This window comes from Drosophila hydei, unplaced genomic scaffold (assembly GCF_003285905.1).
Source record: "Drosophila hydei strain 15085-1641.00,03,60 unplaced genomic scaffold, DhydRS2 tig00008144-arrow-arrow-pilon, whole genome shotgun sequence".
Lineage (NCBI taxonomy): Eukaryota > Metazoa > Arthropoda > Insecta > Diptera > Drosophilidae > Drosophila > Drosophila hydei.
The window spans coordinates 995928-1008311 of record NW_022045849.1 but is presented as its reverse complement, the minus strand read 5'-3'; positions in this window follow the sequence as shown (position 1 = coordinate 1008311).

Here is a 12384-nt window from a genome sequence, read left to right as displayed (position 1 = left end):
GCTCAACTCGGGCGCGTGGCTAGCATTTGTAACGCACATTGCGTATACGCTCCGTTAATGCTCGTAAAATTCAGACCGCGTTGCCATTAACCAAAAGCGTCTGGGCACAGCCTTCACATTACGAACAGTCAGTGCCAATTTAACCAAATATTTGGCACATGAAATCATTTTGTGCTAATAAAATTTCACAGCCCACTGGGCGGATCATTGATTTGCTGTAAAACGCACAAACCACAAGCTGACCACGGGCCACGAGTCAGCCACCCGCCCACAAAGCTGCCTTTACAATTTGCGCTTAATGTATCTGTCATGTAGGGTTTTCCACACCAGACACTGAATAAGATCAACAAAGTTCATAAGTTCCCAGCCAGCATTAGTAAAAGTTGCGCATCAACACTTAATGGAACTCAGGCTAGAGCTTAATAGACTCGAGTAATGTGCCATTTGTCTAGACAATAACCGAGTCGAAGCCAATCCAAATCCCATTCGAACAGCCTTCAGATTGCAGCTGCTCAGTTCAGCAGACATCTTAGCTTTACGATGCAGCTGGGAAATGCGTTAAGTAACAAGAAGGCGTACTGTAGTGGGGAGTGCATGACTAGGCAATACCCTAACCCAGTAAATGAACTGTTTTTACAAACATTCCAGGACTCCTCTATATGCATGCATATATATATGTATATACATGTATATATATAGTAAGAATGTGAACTTCTAACCGTACCGTGGCTCTGCTGGTTCCACAACCTCCAACTATGAGAAATAGACTGATTGAACTGGGCTTCTCGTTGAACAATCTTAATCAAATTTCCAGTCCATGACATCTATGACATCTACATGAGTCTACGCAACTAGTCAGACTCTGTTATGTAAAACTTGCATCTATAGGGAAATATTCATATTATATTTATAATCCTGCTAAAGTAGAAAATTTCATATTCCTCACATTCCATCTGAAAATCTGCATCTACATATCCATTTTGACGTCTCTCGCTTTTATAGTATTCGAGTTATGTGTCAAGCACTAAATGAAAAAATCGATATTTATCGATATTAATTAAATGCGATGAGATATCAATATAAAATGTTTGTTTTATACCGCGCTTAGTCTATCTGAATAAACATTTGAAATTATCAATATTTTGCTTTTTCCGATGTCGAGATTGACATGTTCAAGTGAAGGAATAGTTGAGCAGCAGCCAGATCCATCTGCATTGATTGAGCTGTTAGTTATGGAGTCACCCGCAAGCCTCTGTCTTTCCCACTCTCTCTTACACCTATTGCATACCCTTGCACAGCCCCGCTCAAGTGGAAATCTAAATCAATAATAATAAAATGATATTAGAGTCCTGCACTGCGGAGCAAACAGACCTCAACAGGTAGCATTGGCAATATGGTGAGTTGATTAACTTAACAGAATCGAATCAGCTTGCTATTGGCTTGGCAATTGCAAGTCAAGTGCAGCGACTATTGAGTGAGGCTGATGGAGTAAACTAGTTTTCCTGCTATTTAATTATGTTGTGCATCCGTCGCATCCGTCGGTCTACCACAAAAGCAAATGAGGTTTCAGCAGAGAAACCACGGCAAATGGCACTTGCCACTCGACAGAGTGGGCCAGGGAGTGTGCTCAAGGTGAGCTCAAATACAATTCCATTTAAATGTCATGCCATGGCTTCTAATAAGCAAATGCCTGACTCAGAGCGTCGAGCATGGGACGAGAGAGAGTGAGAGAGAGTCTTACCACGAAAAGTTGTGCAGCTTCCGTTTTCATTTATTGAAGCGAAGCAACAAGCTGATTTGCTCATTTGCCCAGTCAATAGCAGAGGTCGCATCTGTAGGTAGGTATACTTGTAAAGCTCCTGGCTCAGCTCAGCTGTGCACCAGAATATCAAGGTTGAGTGCTCTAATTCCTATGCAAGCGGAATAGAAATAGAAAGAGAGCAACGCAGCAAGAGAGAGAGAGACGGAGAGAGAGGATGAGTGTATGTGTGTGGAAGGACGAAACTCAGTCTTCCACATGTTGCCTCTAATCGGTACGGATTTGAATTTCCATAATATGACACCAGAAAGGAGAGAGACACACGAATGACACCACACAACAGTGAAAGGCAGCTAAGGAAACAAAAAGAGAACACAACAAATAAGAGTACGGCCTGAGCATGACTAGCGAATACCCTGCCCAAAGGGCTGAGCTTCTGTTACACACATTGTTGCTCATATGAATAAAAATATATATTAATTTGGGTCATGAATATGACACCAAAGTTTGACTATGAGTCAAATAATTAATTCTGAATCATAAAAAGTAATTTTTTATACTAATTTAGAGAGTTATGTAGAGTGGATGAATCATTTAAAAAAAGTATTATGTTTTCCTCATGACTTCTTCCTTCACCAAAGCAAAACCTATATACCCGCTTATATAAAATTTTCATGGGAAAAAATCGACGTCAAACCCAATGAATCTCATGGTTCAGTTCTGTCTGGCCAAGCCAGCTAGATCAGGCAACCAGGTCCGGATTAAAGCATCAAATTGTTAGCTGATGGCTTTGCCTACATAGATCAAAGCATGCCACAAGCCTTGTCTCTGTGTGTGTGTGTGTTCGTATTGTGCTTCATTTGTCTGTAGGACTCGACATCGTCAGTTATTCATAAAGAGAGAGCGAGCCAGGCAACGTTTTTTAATCAATTGCTCAACTCACTCTATCAATAATGCCAAAATGGTAGACAGGCAACATGAATAATGTCTTGGCATTGGCAATGCTTCTATTATTGCTGTTGTTGTTGTCGTTGTTGTTGAATTACTGCTGAGCAAGTGGAAAATGCGAGTTTCCTCTTTGTTGCCTTCGCCATTTCATTTTGCCATTTCGCCCCGTTTTCCTTTTCCGCTTCCTTAACAGTCGCCGTTATGGCATTTGCCATATGCCCTGGTCACAGCCTTTGAACATGTCAATTTTTTCATTTCAATGAGCCAGCACAATAACAATAACAATAACAACAACAATATCATCACCTGCTTCTGCCTAGTAGACCCTCGAAACTTTAACTTCAGATACAGCTAAGCTCTGCAAAGCAGCGAAGCTATTAAAACGCTGACTCCTCACGGTTCAACAACTAAATGGCTTTTATGGCCCAAACCCATTTCGAATATGAATTCATTTCAAGAAAGTTAATTCTAAAATTAAAGAAAAATTTAAAAAAATTCAATACCTTTTTAGTCTTCATGCAATTTGAATACTCAAACCTTTTTATCAACAAACTTAATAAAAAACAAGTAAGGAAGCTCTAGTCGGGGTGCCCGACTAGGAAATACACTGATTCTAGTCCTATCTGTGGTTTTTAATATTTATCGTTGAGCACAAAAAAGACACAAGGCATTTAATATAAGTATATACAAACATTATATATAGGTATATAATAAATATAGCTTTTTTTCTATTTTCTAATTTTTTTCTGACTTTTTACTATTTTTTTAAATTTATTTTAGACATTTTTCTATTTATAAAGAGAGACAATTGACAATTTTGCAAACATTTGTCAATGTTATTGTAATTGATCTTAATATATTAAATATCAATCACAATCACATAACAAATTAATATATTAAATATATTTTTATATATATAATAATTTATATATTCTTGTTTTTAAATATTTTTAAATATAAATATATATACATATGTGTGTTTGTAGATATTTAAATATATAATAAAGTAAAAATTAAGAGAAGAGATTTTCTGCACACTATGCAAGTAACATAACTATATCACAAGGCAGAAAATTGTTTATTAAATATATAACAATAGTAAATTTAGTAATTAACAATTTAATAGACAATAAGACAGCATGGTTATTCGAATCGTATCTTAATTAGCATTACAATAATGATCAAGAAAACATCAGATTGCTAATGATCATTATCGTTAATGATAATTACTAGCAATCATCATGAACATAAATGATCAGCATTCCGAATAATCATTATGGCTAATGAACATTACAAGGAACTTAATTATTATTATAACCATTAGTGTTTATAAATAATAAGTAAACATTTCTAAAATACTAAAATTATATATATTTAACATTTAAACAAAACACCTTAATTATATTTATTTAAACAAATGCAATGCTTATTAAATAAATACAAATTATTTAAACTTAACAATTTAACAAAAAAACTTAAATTTATACACCATTTGCACCACACAGCGACTGACCCAGTCCAGGTCATGAACTTGACTGATCGCCCACAGCTGCTGCGACGCCCTTTTATACCCAAAAGTCACTCGAGAGACAACTCCAGCAGAGCTCTTGAGACCTTTTCGAGCGAGAATTTACACTTATTTTGAGCTGAGTTAGAAGCAGACGGAAATGCGAGCAGACAGAACTAGCTATATACACACAACTTGTCATTCTGATTTATCTATCTATGTCTATTCTTCCCTCTTCTACCGAAAGGGTAACTGCAAGTCGATCACTCTCTGCTAATCTACTTTCTATTACTTTCTATTATTATGCATTAATTTTGATAGCTGCATGTTGGCAGCTCTCATAATCACGCTTCGTCGCACAGTTGGCAGACGCTATTTAATTTGTCATAAAAAGCGCGACAATCAAGGTGAATGCAGGTGAGCCTACAGCCTATTTAAGGATTTTGGCTGTGGTAGTTTGTAGCTGGAATTCGTTGCTTGCGGCGCTCGCTTCAAAATACTTTTGCTATAATTTTTGTTGAGTGCCTGGCACATTCCAAACTTGGCTTTTACATAGTTGCTGGCCTGCCGGGGCGTTGTCATAGTTAAGCCAATGTAAACTTTTTTAATTTGCAATAATAATAAAAATTCCATTTTCTGCTGCTGCTGCTGCTGCCAGAAATGCTGTAGCCTCGCTTCAATTTTGCAGCCACTCGCCACACAAAAATAATTCAACAAGTTTTATGCACAGGCAACGCGCAACGCTTGAAAATATTTGTGGCTCCTCTTTTGTCTTTTATGACAGCTCACACACACACATAGTGAGGGAGAGAGAAGGGAAAGCTAGCTCGAGTGAATCTCACACTCACAGCTCAAGAGCCGTTTGATTTATGAACTTCATGTGCCATCAGAAGTGCTCCACAGGTAACACTTGAGGTTACCTGTTTAAATTCACAAAAGCTACAATTTCCTAGAAAGTAAACAGAAACTGCAAATTGCAGATAAGAAAACTCAGCTCTGCTGCTGGCTCCGTGAGCGCTCATTTATAACAAGGTTCACATAATCTATCAGAGTTATGTGTAAGTAATAATAATGAAATACTATTAGTAATAATAAAATATGTGATTTCTCTTTGAATACAAATAAAACTGAATTTCTTTGTGCTTTTTTCATTCATTCATATGCGAGCGAGCCAACCTGTGCATAGTTAATGCAGCACGATTACATTTATACATTTTTAAATGTATTCAATTCCCTCGCAAAGTGACACTCAATTTAACATATTTTATTTCAATTACATTTGCAAATTTCATTTACTTCATTTTAATACACATAAATTGAGTTTTAAAAATCATTGCCTACTTTTGTGCGCTAGAAGGGAACGACGCAGTCTTGCGGCAAGCTGCGTGGCAAACATTCAAATTCTAATAAAATCAATTGAAATTGAATGAATCTAATAAAGTGATCATTAGAGTTGCAGAAAATAAAAAACTAAGTCAAATTGTATATGACTTAACTGTGCTGTAAGCTTGTAAATTCTACATAAATTTAGAACCTCAAAAATGGAGCGCTCAGAAAACTTGTTCTTAAGATTGACAAATTTAAAGCATTTTTAAACGCAAAATGAATAATTATTAGAAAAGTAATAATAAGTGAAACTGTAAATAAAAATACAAAAAATATATGGCGTCAATAGTCTTAACTAATGGTAAATTATGAGCGTGCCCATGAAAAACTTTTTATATACAAATTTTTACGCTTTTTACATTCAATTGCAAATGAAATGTGAGTTCTTGCTGCCACTTGAAAGCTTTGTGGATTTTCAAAAAATTCAAATATTCAAAAATTCAATATTAGTTAACACTGAAGATCATGTAGAAGGTGCGACTTGAGGTCGGGCATGGCCATGCCGGAAATAAGATCTATCAGCACACTGAGATGAGCTGCTGGAGAGTTGGCCATGTCAAGCATTTGTATGTCAGATTGTACTTAAGAAAAGTACCCCTATCATTGAAAAATAACGTCGTAAGAGTGGATATATAAGCTGCCTCAGGCTCTCTTTTTATAGAGCAGTAATAAAACACTTCGAATTTTAAACTCGAGGCGCTTGGTCAGGCTAGACGTAAGAAAAATCAATAATTTACTTGAACACAAAGTAATCCTTTGCTGAAACCCATGCATCAACACACCGACAAGTTGCTGCCCAAGCCTAAGCCTAAGCCTAAACTCAGAGTAAAAAGAATTCAACTTCAGTTCAAACAAGGCCAGGAGACCCTCAGCTCTAGCAGTCGCTTCGCTGTGCAGCTCACATTAAAAATTAAGCTTAATTTGTTAAATAAAATATAAAAATAAATATGAAATGGGATGCAGCTAACATTAAATTTGAAGCTTAATTTGTTAAATAAAATATAAAAATAAATATGAAATGGGAAGTTTCAACACTTGAGTCGATTGTTCAATTAGTAGCAAACAATTGAAACGCTTCGCTTTGTGGATTAAGCGACAGAGCGCGTCATAAGCAGGCACATCAACAAGGACACAGACACAGAGATAGGGAGACACACAAAGGGGCACAGCATGTGGCATGTGGCATGTGGCATGTGGCATGTGGCAGATGCTTTAAAGTTAATGCTGCTGTCGCTGTTGCCGAAAATCGATTACAAAATGGGACACGAAATTGAGTCAGGAGTGAAAGCTGGTTGGGGCTTGTGGGCGTGCTTGAGCGCGCAACATGTGGCACGAACACAGCCACCGGGCCGAGCTGCAAATATTTCAAATAAAAACTCAAAGGAAACGCTGCCGTGTGTCGATGCTTTTCCTTTTGTGTTGCACAGCAACAGCAGCAGCAACAGCATTTTTCATTTTATTGTCAAATGCTGCGGCCGACTCTGAGTTGATTGAAGGCTTTCTGCAGCGTGTGAAGCTGTGCGTGTGTGCGTGTCGATAAACGCTTCGCTCACGCATGAACCGTTAGCCTGCCAGGTAGACTGAGTTCAGGGCAGGGGCAGCACCAAACTGTATTGCTTCCGGCTTAAATAAGCGACGTTGCACGTTGTGTGCGTGTGCAGTTGTGTGCGTGTGCGTGTGCTGTGCTGTGTGAGCTGCCTGACGACCTGGCCATTATGAGCAGCTTGTTTATTTAAGTTTCACGTGCAAATAAACTCAACACAAAAGCAACTAAGAACATTACAGTCCCAAGTGACTGACTGCCTAATACCCGTTCGATGTTGGCCAAGTTCCTGGATCACATTGAGCACAGCATAGCAGTCATAGATCTCTTTAGAGCGCAAGTCACTGGCAAAGCTGAGCGATGCCAGCGCTTAGGCTATGGAAGCGACCAAGCGACGTGTGGGCTGAGCCATCTATAAGCGAAGCTTAAGCTCACTCAAATTATTGGACTGCTGGCTGTCAAAACTCTAAGAAGTATGCATATGTATATAAACATTTTTTTCTATGTGCCACGCCTTTAAAGGGCGTATCTATTTCATATCAGAAATAGAAATGCATCCACTTAGCTAGCTTCAATAACGTCTGTTGTCTCTGACATTTTCATGCTGAAACTTGTGATAAATTCCCAACTTGCCACGCCCCCAAAGGGCACTCCATAAGAGATATAGTCACATTTGAGCATCTACAAAGCAGTTAGACGAGCCCTGCCCAAAGCCAATAGACTCTGCTAGCACTGCTTGGGCGAGCATGGCAAAGGCACCACAACAAACAGTGGATCGTCATGTAAATGTTATTGTTTTAATTAAAATTTAATTTAAATTGAGCAAAAATATTTTTATTGTCCAGTTTGGCCGTGTGTGAGATGTGAAATGTGAAACTTGGGGCAAATAAGTTTATGCAAATGTCAGCGGAGTCTAAGCAAAGAGTGTTGAGACGCGTGGGCGGGGCAGCTATGCGCTCAGCTGTAAATAATTTACGTTTATTAAAAATAACATAGAATAATCATGCACAGGCAGTGGCAGTGGCAGTTGCAGCGCCAGCGTGTGGCATCAGTTGTAGTTCTAGATTAACTGCAAGGCTTAGTTTGTTTGGCTCAGCTGCTGCCAGTTGGCCAACAATTGGACGCCATTCTCTCGCTCACTCTCACTCACTCTGTCGCCTCGCTGGCACTGGCATCCTGCAAACAGGTTAATTGAATTTGCTGAATGTGTTGCATGCGTCGCTGGACACGAACAAGGCGAGAGAATGGAGCAAAGCAGAGCGGCGACAGGGCGGCGGCGAGGCGGCGTCTGCAAACGAGGGCTGTTTAGTAACGCATGCAATTTGGACTGCTTGCACCTAGTCGCATTTACCTATGCCCCTCCCCCTCCACTCGCTCTGCCATTCCACAACTATTTCCTCTACTTTGCCACCAACTCTTTTGCTGCAACCAAGCGAGGGCTGCTCTGTCACGCATTCAATTCGAAGTGCCAGCAGTTGGGCTATTATCCACTTTCACTCTTCTTCGCAACTTTTCACACAATTTTGTTTTCCAATTTCACGCCTTTGCTGTCTTCAAGCGAGAGCTCTTTGGTAATGCCTGAGATTCGGAATGCGTGCATTTTGTCTCTCCTCTCTTTCGCTCTGTCTCTGTCTCTGTCATACTGTGGCTTGTTATCAATGTCCATAGCTCTCTGTTTCTCACTTTCTCTCCTTTCTTAATCCCTATATTCACTATTCTCTCATTCTCTCTATCTCTGCGGCTCTAGATACATCAGCATACCAATCTCTCTCCCTCTGGACCTCTCTCTCTCTCTCTCTCTATTTTTGTCTCTTCCTCTCCAACTCCTTTTTTTCTGCCTCTTTCGATCTGTATCTTTCTCTCTGCCTCTCCATTTTCTCTTGGATTTCTCGCACTGTCTCTGCTGCAGCTTCTCGCATTTTCTATCTTTATCAATTTTTCCCTCGCGAGAGATTTTCTTTTCCTATCTCTTTTCTTCTGTCTGCATATTCCTCTTTATCCGTATATCTTGCGTTCTATTTCTCTCTGTATCTCTGTTTGTCCCATCATTTCTCCAGCTCTCTGCTTCTTGCTGCCTCTCCATACGTCTATTTCCCTTTCCCTTTCTCTTTTGTGCATGTCTCTATCTCTCTCACACAGACTCACTTCTTTTCTCTATTCACACTCAACTTTCTCAAGGACTTTTTTGACTGTCAGCACTTATACTCTCCCACTCTCTCTCTCTCTCTCTCTCTCTCTCTCTCTCTCTCACTCTTCCCCTCCATCCTTTATTTTCTCTTTCTTACATTTTTTAATCAATTTGCAATGGCAAACCTCTCCTTGCTTCCATAACCCGCTCTACCTTACTCCCTTTCTCTCCTTCTCTCTCACTCCCTCTGCTCCTCGCTCTGCTCTTCCTTATCTCTCAACCGCTTCTTTTCACCATTTCAAACAGTATTCTTCCTGCTTCTTCTATTTGCATACAAAAGATTTGACGCTCACAGCTGTTAAGCATTTGCTCTACACAAAATCCATTTCATGCTTGATTTAAGGACAACATCCATTGCAACCTACTCTGCAGGTGTGTGAGTGTGTTTGTCGGTGTATACTGTGTGTAAAGTTAATTATTCTACGAAATGGATTCAACACTCGCTGCACGTAACGAGGCGGCAATGTACAAACTTTTATCGCCATCGCTCTGCAATTTGGCGGCCATCACAGCGCGCGCTCTCTCTCTCTCGCCCTCTCTCTCTCTCTCTGTGTGTGTGTGTGTACATGCATTAACTTCATTAACACAGCGCAGCACTTACACCGGACCCTTTCCCTCATAAAATATGATGTGCTGTCGCCTCCTTCCCACGTCTATGCAGCGTGCGTATGAAACAGCTTTGAAAATTTGCACGTCATACGCACACAGTTTTTACGAGCGTTACGCAAATGCCGAGGGCGCAGCAGACCAAAGGGTTTGCCAACCCTTTTTTTCTAAACACACACACACTCATAGACATATGTGTGCTTTTGCAGCGACAACAACTTGAAACTTTTACGATGTGTTTTCAACAGTTTCTACGTGACTTTTCACTGAGCACTGCAGTTGGCACTTCAGATGTTGCCTCTGATTTCCTTCACTGATAGCTCCAGTCAACAGTTGGTAGTTGGTAGTTGGCAGCTGGCAGCACGCCTTCCACAAAGGCCACTGACTATTAATTACATGCTAGCTGTCAGGCACATTGGTTATCCTGGCCTTGGCCATCCAAATTGAGTTCCATCCGTTTGGTGTGGCTTACAGGCAGCACAGCCAAGCACAGCTCGTGGATTGCAATTATAATTGCTGCTGCATAACCCAAGCGGGTTTCGCTCCTGACGAGGTGCTGCTGAGCTGAACCGCAATATTTCAACAATGCTGCAAGCAGTGACTCAGAAGAGAGAAGAGAAGCAGAGGCCGGCAAGGAGGGGCGGAGCTGCCACAGAACCCAATTACATTTTTCATTTGCTGCTCCATAAATCACAGCTGGCAAATGCCGCAGAATGCATTTGCACACAAATTATTACATCGAACAGAATAACAACTAAGGAGTGCCTGACTCGCAAATACCCGGAGCTAATAGACTGCTGCTCAGACTAACATTCTAAGCTTGCATAGCTCAGACACAACTTGGACTGATTCTGCATTCGAGTTATGTTCATAAGTGATAAATGGCAGATGCTTGTGTTAGATTTTCCCATCAAACAGCCACTGGAAAGCCAATTTAAGGGAGTTGCTGAGTTATTAAACAAATTTGAGTCAAATTCCATTTCAAATTTACTAAAACTTTCAGCTCTACAGCTGCTAAAATCCGAAATCAATTGCTTCAACCAAATCAGCTTAGGCCAAGTTCAAGCTGAAAATCAAATTTATTTTTTACTGCCCAAGCTGCCCACTTGCCACTCTAATAACAGAGTATTCAAATACAATTTTAAGCAGAAATGCTCGAAAATAGTTGGAATTCCCGAAATTGTGCGAAGCAATCGAAACGTTAATGGCAACGGGGCTAATTGGGCTTTGAAGAGGCAATTGAAGTGTAAGCGTCACACAAAGACCACATGATGCACGCCATTGTGGTGTTGCCTGTGTGTGTGCGAGTGTGTGTGGATGAGTGTGCACATGTGTAATTAGCAGCGCGCATTGCAAGCAGCAAATTGAGCTTCATTTTAATAAGGAACAAGCGGCTTAGCGGAAAACTGCATTCGGAAATAGTTTTATTGAAACATAATTAAAACTTGGATTATTTAAAGTCGAAACACATTAAGTAGGTGCAAAGCTGATTAAAGTCCTTGCACTGCTTGCTCACTATACACGTTCAGCATGTGAAAGGAGGGTATATTGGCTTGTCTTGCTGTCTGCACGTCTGCCTTTACTGACTGAAATTTGGGTATGTTCCTCTGCATTGAAATTATTAAGATCTTTCCTATGCGCTGGGAGCATGGCAGATCTCAGACAAGCTGCTAGACGCTTGAAATTTGTAGTAGATGCTACTGTAGCCCAGCACCGTATAAAAGGATATAGTTTTTCTATGTACACCCATTAAAGGCGTGGCCGTTAATAATGATAATAATTTTAGTTACTGCTGACATGCTCTATTAATTTATTGATATCGATATATATTCACCAACTATATAGCTCAAATTATATTTAAGCATTTATGTCATTAAATTCTATTTAATAAAACCTATTTTATTTTTTTAAAAAATATATTATTTTTATTTAATTATAACTTAAACTTGAGCAAATTGAAAATATTGCATAGAGCTGCATAGTTTGACATTAAAATTAGTGCAGTCTCTCTTGAGATATACTATGAGTAATTAAAATGTTGTTGTGCCATGCACAAGTATTGTGCAGTCGCTGCTGCCCGACTGCAACACTCTCACTCGTTTGACAATAGATTTCACAGCATTAGCATAAGCCGCTTGCCTCTCGCTCTATCTTTTTATCTCTCTCTCTCCCACTCTCTCTACCTGCCCCTCTCTACACTCTCCTCCACTCTAATGTATTGATATATAAACAACTTGTGGCTATATGCATATAGTATAACAATTTCCTACTATTCTTCTTATAGTCCACTAAGCTCCTCCTCTCTAGCCACACACACTTATTGTATACACTCGCATATATATATAAATATATATTTATACATATACATATCTACGTATACATTTATAATAAATAGTTCTTTGTGTATTTTGGGGCGCTGCTGCTTACAAGCTTTGCCATTTTATTCA